Source organism: Sesamum indicum, linkage group LG1 (genome assembly GCF_000512975.1).
Source record: "Sesamum indicum cultivar Zhongzhi No. 13 linkage group LG1, S_indicum_v1.0, whole genome shotgun sequence".
Taxonomy (NCBI): domain Eukaryota; kingdom Viridiplantae; phylum Streptophyta; class Magnoliopsida; order Lamiales; family Pedaliaceae; genus Sesamum; species Sesamum indicum.
Genome location: NC_026145.1, coordinates 7357484 through 7375727, shown reverse-complemented (window position 1 = coordinate 7375727; position 18244 = coordinate 7357484).

The following is an 18244-nucleotide window of genomic DNA, read 5'->3' as shown; positions in this document are numbered from 1 at the left end:
GAGGGTATGGCGTCTTCTATCTAACCGTTTAAACCGTCTAGATGAAACGATCGTTTCATATAATATGATAATCAGATCAGATTTTGGGTTCGGATCTCATTTATAGAAGAGACATTTCACGTGTTGGATTTGCACGTGAGGAGGGCGTGTTAAGATATTAATATTAAATAATCTCATATCCAACAATTTAAACTTTTAGATGAAATGATCGCTTGACATGATCGAGGCCGATGAGTCGATCTCGGAAACATGTTTTTGGTAGGATAAGGTTTTGAAGTAGTGTGTTCATGCATATTATCATGTACGTATGTAATTTGTGATTAAGAGGAATAAATGGCATCCATCTCATGTTTCCATAAGTTTTATAATGCATAGTGCCACAATTATTATTATTAGGAATAAATGGGATCCAAATCATATTTCCATAAGTTTATGGGCCATGACGTGACAATTATTCTTACCAACAAAATGCCATCCGTCTCATATTTACATAAGTTTGTGGGCCACTATGAGAAATGGATATTCGCATTTGATAAATTGATATTCGCATTTTATTTCCATTTACTTAAATTAATTGTTTGAATAAGGAATTATTGTTTTATATATCTTATGATGATAAGTATAATATTTTTTTATTTTTTATTTTAATTCTAGTAAATTTAGCTAATTAAGATTGAATTTCGATAGAAAGATTTGGGTAGTATTTCAGATGACTTCATATTACAATATTGAAAAATATAATTTTATTGAAATTTAAAATACCTTATAGTACGAATCTATTTAAACGAGATTGTGGGTCTGTTGTGCCTTCTTTGGGCGATAATCTCGAGCTGAATGGTTCGGTGGAAGAGTGGTTGCACGGAGTACACGGACGCCAGGGCACTGGTGACTATGTACTATTCTTAATGATATGCTGATATATCTCGTGGATATAAAATAGAAGGATGTTTTGACATACGCACTCAGAGGCGGTGGCTACAAATGGGGCGTCTGCTATAACTCTTCTTGCGACAGCTGGTCCTAGTTAGTCTCTTGTCTTTCGATTCATTCAGCTGTATCGTGAAACTTGTGCTTAGCTGTTCTCTATTTTGCTCACAATAAATAAATATCGCTTCTTTTCTGTGGAAATTAAAAAGAAAAAATTAAGTAAAAATCCGTTCGTCGTAACACAATATAAGTGATTGTCTGATGAAATTAATGTAATTATATACTTTAACTTATTTATTTTAATAAATACAAAATAATATTTATAATGAGAAAATTTATAATATGATTTACTTCACACGTACTACTCCTCAAGAATGTAATAAAACAAACGTTAATAGTATCAGGAGTCACATGTTATTATTCGCATCGAATATTGAAAATAAAACTTATCCAACAATAATAATAAAAAAAAACAGTAGAATAATATATTTTGATCAAGTCAAAACTAAATTAATAAAAATAAATTCCAAATTGAGAAAATTAAAACGCAAAACACGAAATAACACTTAAAGCAATTAATATAAGTCTCTTTTGAAATGGAAAATCAATTGACAATGAGATGTCAAAATCAAATCTCTTTGACATTAAAAGATTTACTTGGTAGATTCGGAGACTTATTGGACACCCTTTTAGAGGCAAAATTTTGACAAACTTGTCTACCCTAAGACAATTATGTGTAACCTATTCACCCCAAGAATCATGAATGAGTGGCAAAGGCCAAAATAATTGGGGAGACAATGGCACAACACAAACATGTGGCTGCCACAAATATTAGCCACATTTTTGGTACAAGAATGGTAATGTTTGCTACAAATAATGAATGGTTGGGATTAGGACCAAGAATCTAAAACAAGACTTTTAACTAATTTTTTGCACTTGGACTAGATTTTTGGGCACATTGTACCCATCTTTATCTCCCACAAAAAGGTCATTACTTCTGTTATTGCAATTCCAATCATTACAACATATTCTACAATTAGTAATAGTAGCTAAGGTGCATGATTATGACAGTAGAGCGGACAATATCTCGCGCAATGAGTTTAATGGTTTTGGCTGAAAAATAAGCATCAGTAGGGATAAGAGACGTTGAGGCTTATAAGCAATTCAAATTCTTTATCTGCAATTGATGTGGAACGTGTGCCCTATTACATGAGGTATTATCCATTCTAACTTCATATAAGTCTCTGGGTTTTGTCCTGAAAAGACGTCTAGCTAAAGAGATGAGGCTTGGGGACTTAAGAAGTCACTTGTGTTGCTTGTCTGCAATCGATGCAGAATGTTTGCTTATCAATGGAATTTTAACATATGTAAAATTAATTGAAAGTTTAATTTGTACGGTATAAGATCACATGAGATGAATCGTAATTTTACTATTTTGCTATATATAAATGGAAGGATTTAGATTTAAATAAATAACTTTTGCGAAGAATTTCAAGTCACAATGTATTAGATAATTTTAAAATTCAATTCGATACCACAAGATTTACAACTCAAGGTAGGAGTTCAAAATTTAAAATCTTTTAAAATATGGGATTATTCAAATGAATTTATAAAATTTGTTATTGTATATTTAAAGTTTCTAATTTTAGTCCAAATCCATTAATCAAAATATAACTTAAGAGAAATATCTAAGAATTTAAGTGCCACACTAATGTTGTAAAAATCGTGGGACTTTTGTTTATATTAAATGAAGAAAGCTAATGGTCCTTTAAATACTTAAAAATTATTTGACCATTATACGAAAATTAAGTGGTCTTTTAAAACGCATACTCATCGTAATAAGCCACATAAATACAAAATATAACGAACAAATACCCAGTAACTTCATAAGATTACAGTTAAATCATTATAATAACGAGTCCATAAATTTTATATAAATATCAAACTAAACGAGCACATTAATTCAAAATAAAATATTTAAAATAATTCGATAATTTATAAGGATTTAAAACTTATTTGCAACAAATTAAAAACTAACAAATTTCGTGGGTTCAATATGAAAATTATAATGGATTGAATTATAAGATATGAGTATTTGTGAACTGTGTGGATAATCATTTGAAGAATAGTTCAGAAAGAACTGACATTTTGATTGACCTGCTAACGGGATTCTATGAACGAAGACGTCTCTCTAGATCTAATTTATTGGATTTCGGAAAAAAAAAGAAAAAGAGAAATCATCTGATAAATTAGGTCTTTTCTAGCTCTAATACCAATATTAATAGGAAACTCATCACTCACACTTCATACATTTAAAAACTGTGAAATTTTGTTCTACCATTAAGTTTGATATTTTTACTTTTATTATATTTTCTATTTTTTTTTCATTTTATATTTCTTCCTTTATTTGTTTCCTATTTTATCTAAGCATAGCGACGAGTATACCTTAATATTTATGAGAATTTAGATATAACCAAATTACTAACGTATAAAATGAAAAATTAGTAAAAACATATAAATTATGTTATACGATTTTCATCATAACTCATACATACAAATTTATATTTGTTATTGTACTTCAAAATAAATTGACCCCATCGATTTTTTATTTTTTTGTTAGTAAGAAATTTTATAATTTATATACTTTGATCTTGTATTTTAAACAAGGCAAAATTGCATTTTTGTCCCAGTCGATAGTTCGTTCTCACTTTTTATCCTCCATTTTATAAGGTCGACGCTTTTAATTTCAAAATTCTAAAATTTCGACATAATTGGTCCTTCAACATTAAATTTAACGGCAAAGAGTCATGTACCATTAGTCAACAGACTTAACAAATAAATGCCCAATTTTTATTTTATCTCCCTATATTTTTCAAAGAAAATTAAAAACTCCACGTGTGTTTTAAAATTGTACTAAAAACCTCCTGTATTTTGCAAAAACTCATTTTGAACTAAATTTGACTAAAATATCTTTTTTGATATGTTTCTTGTATTTTGATATTTTTTTAATTTTTCTCCTAAAAAAATAATTATTTCTTAAATATATTTATTTGAATATCAAAATAATATAAAAGTATATTAAATTTTTTAAAAATAAAATTAACATCATATAAAAGATTAATACACTAAAGTTCATCCAAAGTTAGATATCCATATAAATATTGATGCGTTAAAAATGCACGGGTCCAATTGATATGGACTATGCTCAAAGCTTGGGCCGAAGCGAATGCAATTCTGAAAGGGAGACCTGTAAAAAAGGTGTTAGTACTCTGACGCTCAAGTTAATCTCAAATTTACGAATAAATGATCGTATATATATATATATATATATATATATATCGTGATGAGAAATTAAGAAGAAATTCGTAAGAGAAATTGTGATCAAAGTGCAATCGAATGCTAAAGCCAGAATAGAGAGTGAATTTTCAAATTCTAGAGGATGTCCTTATTGGGGGACTGAGAGTGTCCCTGTAGAGGGACTGAAGGTTTCTCTGTTGAGGGGTATGAAGGTGTATATATAGAGGGGCGTCCCCTTCTGTCAAGACTCTACACACCTCCTTTATCCTCGAAAGAAAGGGTCAAAATTCGTGTGGATAAGGTTTGACTTGGTTTTATATTCAACAGATCAGCTTCCAAAAACATGTCTTTGCTTGGAGGAGGACTCCTATTTGGTGGGGAGTCCTTTTTAGGTTTAAGAGTCCTGGGTTTGGGAGCGCTTTCCTTCTTTTGGGCTGTCCTAGTTGCCAAGGGGTCCTCCTATGACTGATGTGGTCCAATATAGATGCTGACCTAAGGATTGATGAGATGCCACGTGGAAGAATAGGTTGCCATGTGTGTGGGCCTTTTGGACCAAATATTTGCCGGGCTTCAATCATGGTCCGAGTAAACGGATACCTCAGGCTCCTCTCTTTGCCAATTTATTTTCTAGGGAGCACCCGCCAAGGCCGCCAGCCAATCTGTTTTCTAGGTGCACCCATCAAGGACGTTCTTCTGGTCCTCTTGGGCCTCTTAAGATGTTACGAGCGTCTCGTTTCTTTCTTCTTTTTGGATTGGGCCCGCTTATTTTATGCACATCACTATTTTTTATGTCAGTAGAATAAGCATCATTAGAAAAAGAAGACTTACTTCGTGCATGTATGGAGCAAGATATTTTAGTGAAGGTGCCTCCATGGAGGAGGGCTTAGCAAGTGCATTTTGTGCCTACTTCGGTGTAGGGCTTTATTTTTCTGTAAGAGAATGTTAAATAACAAAGATAGGTATATCTTATGAATAGATCTTGCATGAAGAAAAATTATTGTGCCTCCTCGAAGGAGGGCTTATTTGAGGGAGGGCCCTTTATGGAGTAAAACTTAGGAACCTCGTCGGAGAAAGAATAAGGTGTCTGCCGAAAACAGGGCTTAGATGCCTTCACAGAGGAGGGTTTGGTGCCTGCACATGACAGACCTTACAAGTCCCCCAAAGAAGGACCTAACTACCTACTGGAAGAAAGACCTCTATGCTTGTGTGGAAGACAGGGCTTTTATGCCTATATGGAAGATAATGTTTTTTGTGAGAGGGATGTCTTCCTCGCGAAATCCCTAGGGCACATGTTAAAATATCAAAGGTGATAAAATAAACCTCCAAGATTATCAAATCAAAATATTAAAGATACTCCTTGAGGAAAGCTTGTATGTAAAAATTTATTCGGTGAGGAGGATGCTTGCTTAGGGACAAGGCTTATTCCGTGAAGGATGTCTGCTTGGGGATAGAGCTTATTTTATGAGGGATGCCCTTTTGGGGGCACAACTTATTTTCGGAGGAGCTTGCCCGGGTGCCGGATCTTTGGAGGAGGATGTCTGCCTCAGGGTAGGGTTATTCTGAGAAGGATGCATGCCTGCTCTTCAAGGGGGACATCCTACATATTAAAAATCGAATTAGTGGGAACAATAGAATTAGATAAAGATGGTGATGGAGCCCCTGAAGTTGGGTTTCGAATAGAGGTAGTAATCAGTCGTAGGAGGTCCTCTAGCGTGAGGGAACCGTCCTTTCAAGGGAGTCCTCCAAAGAGGTGCAGGCTCCTTCCATTATTATCACGTTTTAGATTTGTTTTCCCACAAATGACGACAATAATGCGTTCAAACAACATACGGGTCCAATTGATATGGGTTATACTCAAAATTTGGGTCGAAGCGAATACAATCTTGAAGGGGGACCTACAAAAAGAAGCGTTAGCACTCCGATACCCAATTTAGTCTCAAATTTAGGAATAAATAATCATAAATATAAATTGTGATGAGAAATCGAGAAGAAATTCGTAACAGAAATTGTGATCAGAGTGTAATTTGAATGCTAAAACAAGAATAGAGAGTGGTTTTTCAAATTTTAAAGGCCTATTGGGGGATTGAAGGTGTCACTATTAGGGGACTAAAGGTGTCTAAATAGAGAGGGGGCGTCCTCCTCTGCTGGGACTCTACACACACCTCCTTTATCCTCGGAAGAAATGGCCAAATCATGTGGATAAGGCTTGACTTGCTCTTATGTTCAACTAATCAGCTCACAACAACATGTCTTTACTTAGGGGATGACTCCTTTCGTGCAAGGACTCCTATTTGGTGGGGAGTCCCATTCTAGGTTTAAGTGTCCTAGGTTTAGGGGCGCCTCCCTTCTCCTGGGTTGTCCTAGTTGCTAGGCGGGTCCACCTAGGATTGATGTGATCTAATGTGAATGCTGACCTAAGGGTTGATGAGATGCCACGTAGGAGAGTGTGATGCCATGTGGGAGAGTAGGCTGCGATGTGTGTGGGCCTTTAGGGCCGAATATTTGTCGGGCTTGGATCATGGTCCGACTAAGGGGATGCCTTCAACCTCCTCCCTTTCCCAATCTTTTTTCTGGGGGGGGGGGCACTCTCCAAGGCTGTCGGCCAATCTGTTTTCTGGGGGCACCGGCGAAGGACATTTGTCAGGTCCTCTTGGGCCTCTTAAGATGTTACAAGTCTCTCATTTCTTTCTTTTTTTTGGATCACTTGGCCTCTTTGGGTCAATTTATTTTTATGCACATCAAATATAAATATTAATGAACTATAACAATTATATATTATTATTTTATTTAAATATACTTAAAAAAATATATATTTTAAAAAACTTCAAATTTATAAATTATAAAAAAAATTATTGTTAAAAAATAAATTTACTAAAATTAACCCCCTACCCTCCATCCCCAGGGAGGTGGGGTGGGGAGGGGGCCTAGTGGTGGGGTCGGTCGGTATAGGTTAATTTTTTAGTACCAAAATAAATTAATAATAATTTTATTTTTTATAATATATAATTTTGTAAGTTCATAAGAAATAAAAAATAATTTAAAACTTCAAAACTTAAAAATAATATAAAAGAAACTATTATTTTTTTTTAAATAATGGAAATTTAGTTTTAAATATTATTTGTAATAGATAATATAATTTAGTGAAGTATATGTTCTTATATTTTTAGGAGGGAGAAAAATATGAAAAAAACACAAAGTAAAAAAAATATAAAGGAGGGTAGTTTTTGTAGAATTAAAAAAAAGTATTATAGTCAAATTAAGTTCAAAAAAGATTTTTTTCAAAACACGAGAGGTTTTTTAGCTTATTTTTAAAATATAGGGGGTTTAGCCTTTTTTGAAAAATATAGGGCATAAAATAGAATTTGGGTATTTATTTGTCAAGTCAACAGTTATTGACTAACGGCACATGGCCCTTTACCATTATATTTAATGGAGCGGGACCAATAGTGTCGTAATTTTAGGATTTTGAGATTAAAAGTATCAATCTAATCAAACGGAGGACCAAAAGTGAAAACGACCCTATTAAGTGGAATTAAAAGTGCAATTTTACTTTTAAACAAATTAACTATTGAGATCTTGGAGGATAAACAATAATTTTAACCAAAGATTCCGAACTGAGGCCTAAAAATTACAAGTTCAGCTTGATGCATGCAATTTTAGCACGGATCCAAAAAACTCGGGCTTCAAGCGATGGGCTTAAATCCGACAAAGAATTTGAAAGAAAAGGACCTGCAAAACAAAATGTTAGAACTATGACGCCCAGCTAGTATTAGATTTAAGAAATGATAATTTAAATGATGAAACATCATGAGAAAATTAAGCGTAATGATGGAAAATAGAGAGAGTCGTATTCGATACTGTAGAAAAATGTAGCAGAGTGATAGCCAGACTTCAGCTGTTGAAGGTATGATACCCGCCTGGGGATAGGGTCTCTATTTATAGAGAAGTGTCCTCCTTCATCAAGGAACTGAAAGTGTTTCCTACTTCTGAGGTAAATGGATAGAGTTGGTTGAGATAAGACATGATCCGTCCCTATCTTTTAGTAATCTTGCAATTAGGATCGCTATTTGGATGAGGAAGAGAGTCCTTGGCTGAGGAGGATTCTTGGTCCGTAGGGAGTCTGGCTGATTCAAGAGTTCGAGCTCTTGAGGGAACCTCCCTCAACACATGTACTCCACGCTGGATAAAGTGTCACGTGGAGGATCCAGGTATATGATACATGTGCTTGAAAGAGGGGTCTGGACATAGATGCTAGGCCGGCTATCCAATGATTGGGCAGTGCTGAGTGGGTTTCCCCCTTCTAGGTTGCTATATTCACTGATGGGGCTCTTGGGCCTTTTTTCTTGTTCTTAGGCCATACTCATCATCCAGTCCGCCTGCCCCCCATTCTAAGGAGGAGGGGCATCCCTAACTCCTTCTTAGAATATGGGTCTTTGACTTCTCCAATCAGAAGGGGCAATCCCTCTACAAATTGAAAGAGACGTCTTGAGATGACATCATCATTCATTCTTCTTTTCCAGCCTGCAAGTGTCTTTTCTGAAAATCTATGACCAAGTATTGCGCATTGTCGTGTGCCAGAAAAGGAAATGATGGCCAGACCTATGCTAGCCTCCTCAAATGGCGAGATTTGATAACTGTCTTCTCTACACGTGTGCGGTTATGGAACCGCCCCATCACAAACGGTTACCAAGGCGTGACTTTAACTCCGTCACCACATCCTTTAAGCAGGTATTGTTGCCTTTCATCTCCTTCCTTCCTTTTTCTTGAAGAATCAAGGTTTCCACCTCTAGAAATTTGTACGTGTTTTTCTCTTCTGAACTTCTTGTGTGTTTTTCCGCTCAAAAGTATGTCGTCCTCCGACGAGTCAGTTCGTTTTGTTAGTGAAACCTTTTGCAAATGATGATCCCTTAGAGGCCACCTCGAGGGAGACAGACGGTCTTCTACCTCATTTTCCTCATGGCCGAAGGAGGAATCTTTGTCAAGCGGCGGAGCAGCCCGCCATCTCATAGCAAGCAAGACGTGGATTGTGAAATAGGGGGAAAGGAGAGGGTTCCTCCCCTAGGGAGGAAGAGAGGGAGATTTCCCCTTCGCCTTTGGAGTGGGGATCTTCTATCCTCAAAACTTCAGGGATAGACCAGTTGAGACCGGAATACCATATTCCTCCTGCCTTCATTATTTACACTCCTCCTAAGAGTCGTCCTCATCTTCCCCTCCCAACTACTTGTGTTTTTTTTTTTTTTCTGCACAGTTAAAATCAAGTTTGCGCTTTCCTATCCCTTCTTTCTACTATGAGGTCGCTCATCTCTTTCACGTTCATCTGAACTAGTTGGATCCCAACTCCTTCAAGATTATGGCTAGCTTTTCTATAATTTTTCTCTTTCATCAGTTTTGGGTTACTACTAGTATTAGTGCTATTGTTTGAAGAGGGCGAAAATGGATTTTTTGTGTTTATTCCTCGCCCTGTGTTTCTTTCTTGCCTGCTCCAAATCCCCCAAAAAATTGGAAGAGAAGTTTTTTCTTTGATTTGCTCTCTCGCCCTTGGTCATTCCCTGATCGCTGGATTCAAGAGGCTCTCCCTCCGCTTCAGGTTGGGGAGAGAACTATTGCTTTGACTTCTTTGTTGGATATCCTAAATGAAAGCCCCTATGACTGTCGGTCCCTCATCAACGAAATACTCCTGGGCTATTTTGGTCAAAGTCCATGGGTGGAGCCTTTGGGGGCTCTCTGGTATTTTTATTTTTCCTCCTGCTCTTTATTTTGCTTTATTTGTCTCAAATTATAATCTGGGTTATTTCCTTTTGAATTAGATAACATCAAGTTTAGCAAGTTGATGCGAGATCACGCTTCAGGTGCCCGAGCTGAAGGGACTCCTTTTTCTCGATCTCCTAGGGGGATCCCTTCTTCCAGCCAGTCCGCAACGCACTCCTACACCTGGTGTCACCCTAGGAGATTCCTCCAAGAGGGCAAAGCTGCGTTCGTTTGGGGCTTCTCCTATTAGTTCCGCAAATCTGCCTTTAGGGTCTCCTCCTCCACTTCCTCTTAAGGATGAAGAGGGCGTGTCCCTCAAGTTCTCTCACTCCTACTCTGATTTCCTACATACCCATAAGTCTTTAGACCAAGAGAGGGGAGACAATATGCCACTGGTGTCCGAGCTCATGAGAGGAATGTTATTTACGGGAGACAAGCACTTGTTGTCTTCTTTATCAAAAGAGGAACTGGAAGAAATAGCCTCCTCCTAGATGCTAAAGGTATATCTTTCTTTAGTTTTCCTTTTTCAAAAATTTTTTTATGACGCTCTCTTTTTAGGCCGTCTCTGTTTGTGAGGAACCCTTCTCCCGTCCTCCCACCTCTCAAAATGATCCTCAAAAGCCAGAAACAAGAGGAGAAGGTGGGACTCTTGAGGGCAAAGAACACCAAGCTTCGCGAGGACAAGAAGGAGACAGTCGCCCGTTATCAGCAACTGGAGAAGGATCTAAGGCAGCTACAAAAAGAGGCCCAAAGCTAGGAGGAGCTCTTAAGAAAGCTGTAGAGAAAGCCTCCCTCGAGTTTCCTAATACTGATGATAGCCAACGTTATCTAGAGGGCTATTGGGCTAGTCGCCTTGAGCAATTTAAGAAGTCTGAAAAGAATATCAAAGAGAGGTGGCTGGGATAGTTGGGTCCTACTTCGAATATGGCTTTGTGTAGGTAGCAGTTTAAAGCACACGGGTACCCTCCAGTTGGGGCAGAGATTTCATTTCTTGATCTAGCAGCGGCTATGGAGAATGCTCCAGATCCATTTACTGACACTTCCACCTCCGTGGGTAGAGACTTCTCCCTCAAATAAAGTTTGCCTTTCTTGTTCTCTTTCGCATTACTTCACGCTTGTTCTCAGTTTTGGTTTATCATAAGAAAGTATTTCTTTTAGAGGAAGATTTAGATAACATATTGGGGGAGGTTGAAGCCGAAGTGAGGGGTCCTCCCTAAAGCAACAATTAATTCTATAGCGAGGGACCACTCGAGAGATGAAGCCTAGAAACCAAAGGAAGGGGACGACCCCAAAGATGCTGATACATGACTTCCTGAAGCCTCCACTACTGCTGCCTCTCCAGTCGAAGAAGGGAAGAAAAAAGACCCGCCTGTGGGGCAGAAAAAGAAAAGATGTAATTGTACCCTCCTTTTTTAAGAAAAAAATCCCTTACTTTGTCCCTCCCCCCCTCCATGATAGGGGGATGAAACAATTTGGTGGATACTTTTTTCTAGGCTCGGCCTAAAAGCTCTTTCTAACGCGCTTGAATGGAATGGACCTTTAGGTTTTCTCTATGTGAGGATATCTGCTTTACATTCTGCTAAGATATACCTTTGCTTGAGAATGATCTGGAACTAAGGAAGCCCATTGAGGGAAATGTAGTCTTCTACGATTTTCGTTGTATTTTCTTGAAACTAGGGTTAAAATTTCAATCATAGGATAAGTGTATGAGAAATGCATAAGAAGAATAAGAGGCATGTGAGGGGTGTTTTTGCTATCGGATGCCTGTTTGTTCATTGTCGAGGTTTACTCCTATGTATTGTTCAGCGTCTCGCCTTATTGTGTATGTAAAATAAAAAGTCATACCTCTTGTTGGAGGGATATCCTTGATTGCTTTGGGACTCCAAGAAGTGTTTGTTTGTAGTTTTAGTGATTGACCCCTAAGGCCTGTTAATGAAGACGTCCTTTTGAAAGAATTTAATCTTTTCATGGGGACTTAGAGGATATCCTGTAGGAGGACTTTGGGGGAAGTCTTTTAAGAGGACTCGTTTAGAGGGGGTCCTTCAAGAGGACTTATTTAGGGAGAGTCCTTCAATGAGGACTTATTTAGAAGGAGTCCTTCAAAAGGACTTTCGGGGGATGTCCATTAGGAGAACTTATCATTCATGCGGGAGGTTCCTTCACACATAGTATTTTTTGAGGTTATGTACATTCTAGGGCAGCGAAAGGGGGCGTCCTTCAAGATCTTGTATTTCATACGCTCCTCCCCCTATTACTGTTGTGATTTTATAAAGTCCTTCCCAAGTGGATTCTAACTTCCCAACTGGTTTTAAGGCATCCACCCTTCACAACACTAAATCTCCAACTTGAAAACTTTGCATTTTCACTCTTCTATTGTGGGAATTTATCATGGTATTTTTGTATCTCTGTGTGCAAATAAAAACCTTCTCTCTTAATTTTTTGATGAGATCCAGATTTTCCTTTAGCAATTCTGTATTATGGGAGGGTACTCCCAACTCTATCGGGATAATAGCTTCAGTCTCATAAACTAACGTGAAGATGCTTTCCCCTGTAAACCCTCGAGGGGTCGTGCAGTACACGCATAAGACGCTGGTTAGCTCCTTCGTCCAGTTTCCATTAACTCGTTCAAGTCTCCTCTTGATTTCTTGTACTAGAATTCGGTTAGTTACCCCCACTTATCCATTAGACTAAGGGTGTGCCACCGATGTAAATCTTTGCTTGATATGTAAACCTTTGCACCAATCTTGTATTCTATGCCCTTGAAACTGTCGGCCATTATTTGAGATTATTTCTCGAGGAAGTCCAAAAAGGCATATGAGGTTCTTGCATATGAATTTCATCACTTCCGTCTCCGTGATACGAGCTAGTGGTTCGAGTTATACCCACTTGGTGAAGTAGTCAACTAGCAAGAATTTTCTTTGACTAGGGGCTAGGGTTAAAGGTCTTACAGAGTCTATTCCCCATTGTGCGAAAGGACAAGGAGACAACATGGTTATGAGAGGTTCCTCAGGTTGATGTATGAGGGGGGGAGTGCTTCTGGCATTTCTCACATTTGCTCACCAACTAACGTGTGTCTTGTTTCATAGAAGGTCAGAAGAATCCTCCCCGCAATGCTTTATTCGCGAGGATCCATGTCCCTGCATGGGCTCCACAACAGCCACTATGTATCTCTTTAAGGATATGTAGTCTCTCTAGCTGTGATATACAATGGAGTGGAGGGTGTGTGAAGGATTTTTTGTAGAGGACTCCTTCTTGGAGCAAAAAACAGGAAGCTCGAGCCTTAAGTCTTGTTGCCTGCTACCTATTATTTGGGAGGCGTCCCTCTTCAAGTCATTGGATAACGGGTGTCATCTAATCTCCTGAAGTGGATATGGATTGAATATGAATTTGAAATCTTGGTTCGGAGAGGTATTGTATAGTAATATGCCTTGTCCGGCATCTTCTAAAGCACTAACCAACTTGGAGAGGCAGTCTGCTTTGGCATTTTCTTCTCTGGGGATTTGCATGATCTGAAAGCTTTCAAATACTGTCTTTAATTCCGTTATTTGCTGCAGATATTGTATCATGTTTTCTTCCTTAGTTTCATACAAGCCCTCCACTTCTTTGACTATTAGCTGCGAGTCTGAATAAGCTATTAAATGTCTAGTTCCTACTCCATACGCCATCTTGAGACCTGCTATGAGTGCCTCGTATTCGGCCTCATTGTTGGAACCCCTAAACCCGAATTTGATGACGAATTCTAAATCCTCTCCTGAGGGTGAAGTGATAACTATACCTACGCCACTGCTTGAGTGGAAGACCTATTACATGTAGTAGCCATCTTTCGGCTTGAGGGGTGTTTTCTTCAGAGTTCCTGCTGTCTCGAAGTTGAAATCGGCTAAAGTCTGGGCCTTGATGGTAGTTCGAGGTAGATAGGAGATGTCATACTTGCTTAATTCTACTGCCCATTTTAACAAGCGTCAAAATGTATCTAGCTTACCTAATGTTTGCTTCAGTGGTAAATTAGTTTTTACCCCAATGGGATGTGAGAGAAAGTATGGATGCAGCCTTCTGGCAATGATGAGCAAGGGCCTTTTTTTTTATAGGGATATATCGCCCTTCTGCTCTATTGAGTACTTTCTTGACATAATATATTGACATTTGTTTCCCATCATCTTCACTAACGAGGACATAGTTGATAGCTTCGGAGGTAGTTGATAGAGGAAGTACTGCTAAATATCTATACGTAGAGGATGACCCATAGTGATGGTTTTACCAATAGAGGAAGTACTGCTAAGTATCATTTGAGCTCTTCAAAAGCTTGTTGACACGCATTGTCCTAGTCTAATTTTTTGCCTTTCGAAGGACTTTGAAAAAGGGTACGTTTTTTTCTGCTGACTTGGAGATAAAGCAGCTGAGTGTTGCTACCCTCCCGGTTAACCTTCGTACTTCATTAATGTTGGAAGGTACCTTCATGTCCATAATGTCCTTGGTCTTGAGGGGGTTAACCTCGATTCCTCTTTGGGTGACCATAAATCCTAGAAGCATCCCCCTTTGACTCCAAAGGCACATTTTTTGGGATTGAGCTTTAGTCGGTAGTTTCTCGAAATGGAGAATGTCTCTTCTAAGTCCGCAATATGGTCATTGGTCTCCCTACTTTTTACTAGCATATCATCTACGTACACCTCGACATTTCTTTCAATCTATAGACAAAATATTTTATCTACCAAATGTTGGTATGTGGCCCCGGCGTTCTTCAGGCCAAATGGCATAGCCACATAACAGAATGTTCCAGCAGACATGATGAAACTGACTCCTTCGTGATCTTTCGGAGCCAACGTTATTTGATGATATCCTTGAGACGCGTCCATCATGCTTAATAATCCACATCTAGATGTGGAGTCCACCAGTTGATCAATTCGAGGTAGAAAATAAAAATCCTTAGGGCACGCGTTGTTGAGGTCCCTGAAGTTAATGCACATTCTCCATTTTCCTACTGCCTTGGGTATTACCACAATGATAGATAACCACTCAAGGAATTGTATTTCTTCTATGTGACCTGCCGCTAGTAATTTGTCGACTTCAGCTTGGATTATCTTATCTTTTTTTAGGTTCGAAGTGCCTTTTCTTTTGTTTTACCGATTTGATGTTGAGATCTATATTGAGATGGTATATTATGACATTAGGGTCGATCTCTTCTAGATCTTGGGCGGTCCATACAAAAATATCTATGTTGTGACATAAGCATTGAATTATTTCTTCATGTTTCGCCTCCTCCATTTGAGAACCAATGCGTGTAAATTTCTGATGCGTGTCGAATTCACAAAAAATAATTCCTATGAACACTTTTGTAGAAGTGTGAGTAGGGTCGAATACACAGGAATTGGTTTTAAATTAATTCCTTCAAAAATAAGAATAATTAGGGGGTTTATGATTGTGAAGAAGAATAAAAAAATAAAAACTAAAATTAAACTAAAAAACTAATAAAATTAGAAGAGATAAATATAAGAGAAGGGTATTCCAGTTAAAGATAGGATCATGCTTAATTCCACGGTCGATCATAGATGCAAAGATAATAATTATTCATGATAGATAAATTGGTTATGACCATTGGTACGACCTAACGACCTCACATTACCTTGTGGATAGTCAAGGAACGTCTGTTGACTAAATCCCTAATCAGTAAACAACCTTGGGAACGTTCTCAAGATTTAATTTACCGACAGCATTAAGAACTAAAAAGGCCCAATTCTAACCAATTAATTCCTAAGAGAATTTATTTAAGTTAGATTGTGCATTCCCCATAACATAATTGAAAACTTCTACATAATCAATTATGTTACATAATCAATTATGTTATGTTACCACTAGTTATCGAACTAAATAAACAATTACGAACTTGCAAGTTCAATTGGCTAGGCAAATATTCTTGACAATAAATTAGATTATTTGTAATAAAGGCATATAGAACAACACAAATATCAATATGAATAAAAGTAGAAAGCTTAAATTAGATCTCACAACTCGTTGGATTTAAGCATTCACCAAGTCTTCAACCGAAATGGGAGAACTAGCTAGATATGCTCATGGAAGAATGCATGAAAAGCAAAGTAAGAAAATATCATAAAAACGTAGAGATCTCAAGAGTTAAAAAGCTTCCTCTTAAAGTGAATTACATCACATATATATAATAACTAGATACCTAATTCTACTAGGATTAAAAGTAGATTCTTAACTGAACTAAAAGACTTATGAAAATAAAATTATAATCCTAGTTAACCTCCTCATTCATCAAAAGGTAGTCCAAACAACTCCAAATCTTGCCAAAAATAGAGTTTGAGTCTTGTCCGAATTTTCATTTTGGTGCTTTTCTTCATTTTCCATTTCATTTGTCCTAATGTTACGAAATAATATTTAATTAGGAGCATTCTGGTCACAAAATAGGTCAAAATATCATACGAAATAAGCACAAAATGTGATCCTATCAATTTCTTTGGATCTTTAGGTATAAGTTCAACATTCATTAATTCTTTGTTCGATTGAACCTTCGGGGAAGACCCCTCGTTCTCTGTATCTTCTGGCTTCTACAATCCTTTCTCTTGTTTGCTACGGGCACCTCCTTAGATACTTCATCCTTATTTCTTTGTTCCCCTTTACGCACAACCTCCATGTAACACTTGCTAGATTGGAGGGGGTCCCCCTGTACTTCTCCTACGCCTCCAGGCGTAGGGAACTTGATTTTCATGTGATAACTAGATATATGGCTTGAAAATCATTGAGGGTGGGCCTTCCCAAGATGACTTTATATTCTGAGGGGGTATCCACTACTAAAAATTTCAATAAGCAAGTTTTACAAGAAGTTCCAGTACCCAGCGTCAATGGAAGTGAGACCATGCCACGAAGGTGGACTACCTCCCCCACGAATCCGTACAAAGAGGTCTGAACTTTCTCTAGGGGGTGTCTCCTACTTGCATCTGATCACATGCTTCTCCAAACAATAAGTCCACAGAGCTCCTGAATCTATGAAGATGCGTCCCACATAATAGTTGGCTAATATTGTAATGACTAGAGCATCATTGTGAAGCTTTTAGGACTCGATCTTTCTGCTCTCCCAAACTGAATGAAAGGGGCATCCTCATCACCCCAACATCCCATATCTCTTTTATGGTTATACTATGTGCCTCTCTGACTTCAGCTTTCCTGGCATGATGAGAGTCACCTCCACCTGGGCCTCCTGTAATCATTCAATGAACCCTTTACGAGGAGGGTCACTAGTGTCAGCCTTGCCTCCAAATGGACTTTTATGCTCTTATCATGAGGGAGCTTCAGGGCTGAAAACTTTCATTTCTTTCCCTTTATCAGTCTCTTGCTTTCTATATGGCCTCGTCCCTCGAGCTTTTTCCCAACAAATGTATTCTTGCAGTTATCCGTTCTGGATAAATATTTCAATCTCATTTTTCAGATGTTGGCATTCTTCAGTGCTATGACGTAGTCAATATGGAAAAAACAGAATCTATCCGACTTGGGACGTTGAGGGCTTTCTCTCCATGACTTAAGACGAGTTAGTAGACCATTTCCTTCAACTGCCATAAGGGCCTGAGTTATGGGTATTGTTAAAGGAGTGTATACTGCATTAATCCTCTGGAAAGGTGGTTTCTTATCCAAAAATTAGTTTGAGGCTTCTTGGAGGAGACCTCCTCGCACTTCATTCCTTGTTTTCTCCACGATTTTTCTTTTTAGCAACTTGAGTGTCCTCCATTTCACAAGTTAACAGAGCGTCGAACTCAAAAGCAGGCTTTTTGGCTAGAGACTTGAAGAAGTTCCATCCAAGAGTCCTTGGGAGAAGGCCATAGCCTTCACTTCTTGCGTGGTAGAGGCCAGTCTAACGCGGCAGCATTAAAACTCTGTAAGTACTTCTTCAACGTCTTTTTGACGTACGGTGAAAAGACTGAGTTCTGCCTTTTGGAGCTTATGACTACTGGCGAACTGGTGCAAAAAGAGGAATCGAAGTTCTTGAAAACTTTCTATCGCTCCCACGGGCAATTAGTTGAACTACAGTTGTGCGGCCCTGGAAGAGGTGGTAACAAAGACGCAGCATTTGATCCCATCTGTGTATCTATGTAAGAGAGTTGCATTATCAAAACGTGAGAGATGTTCTTGAGGATCAGTCATCCCATCATATTCAGTGATGGCGAGAGTACAACAATTTGTCAGAAGTTCATCTGCCATCACTACTTGAGTGAAGATGATACCTTAGGTCATCTTCTAGGGCTCCCGCAATATAATGTTGAAC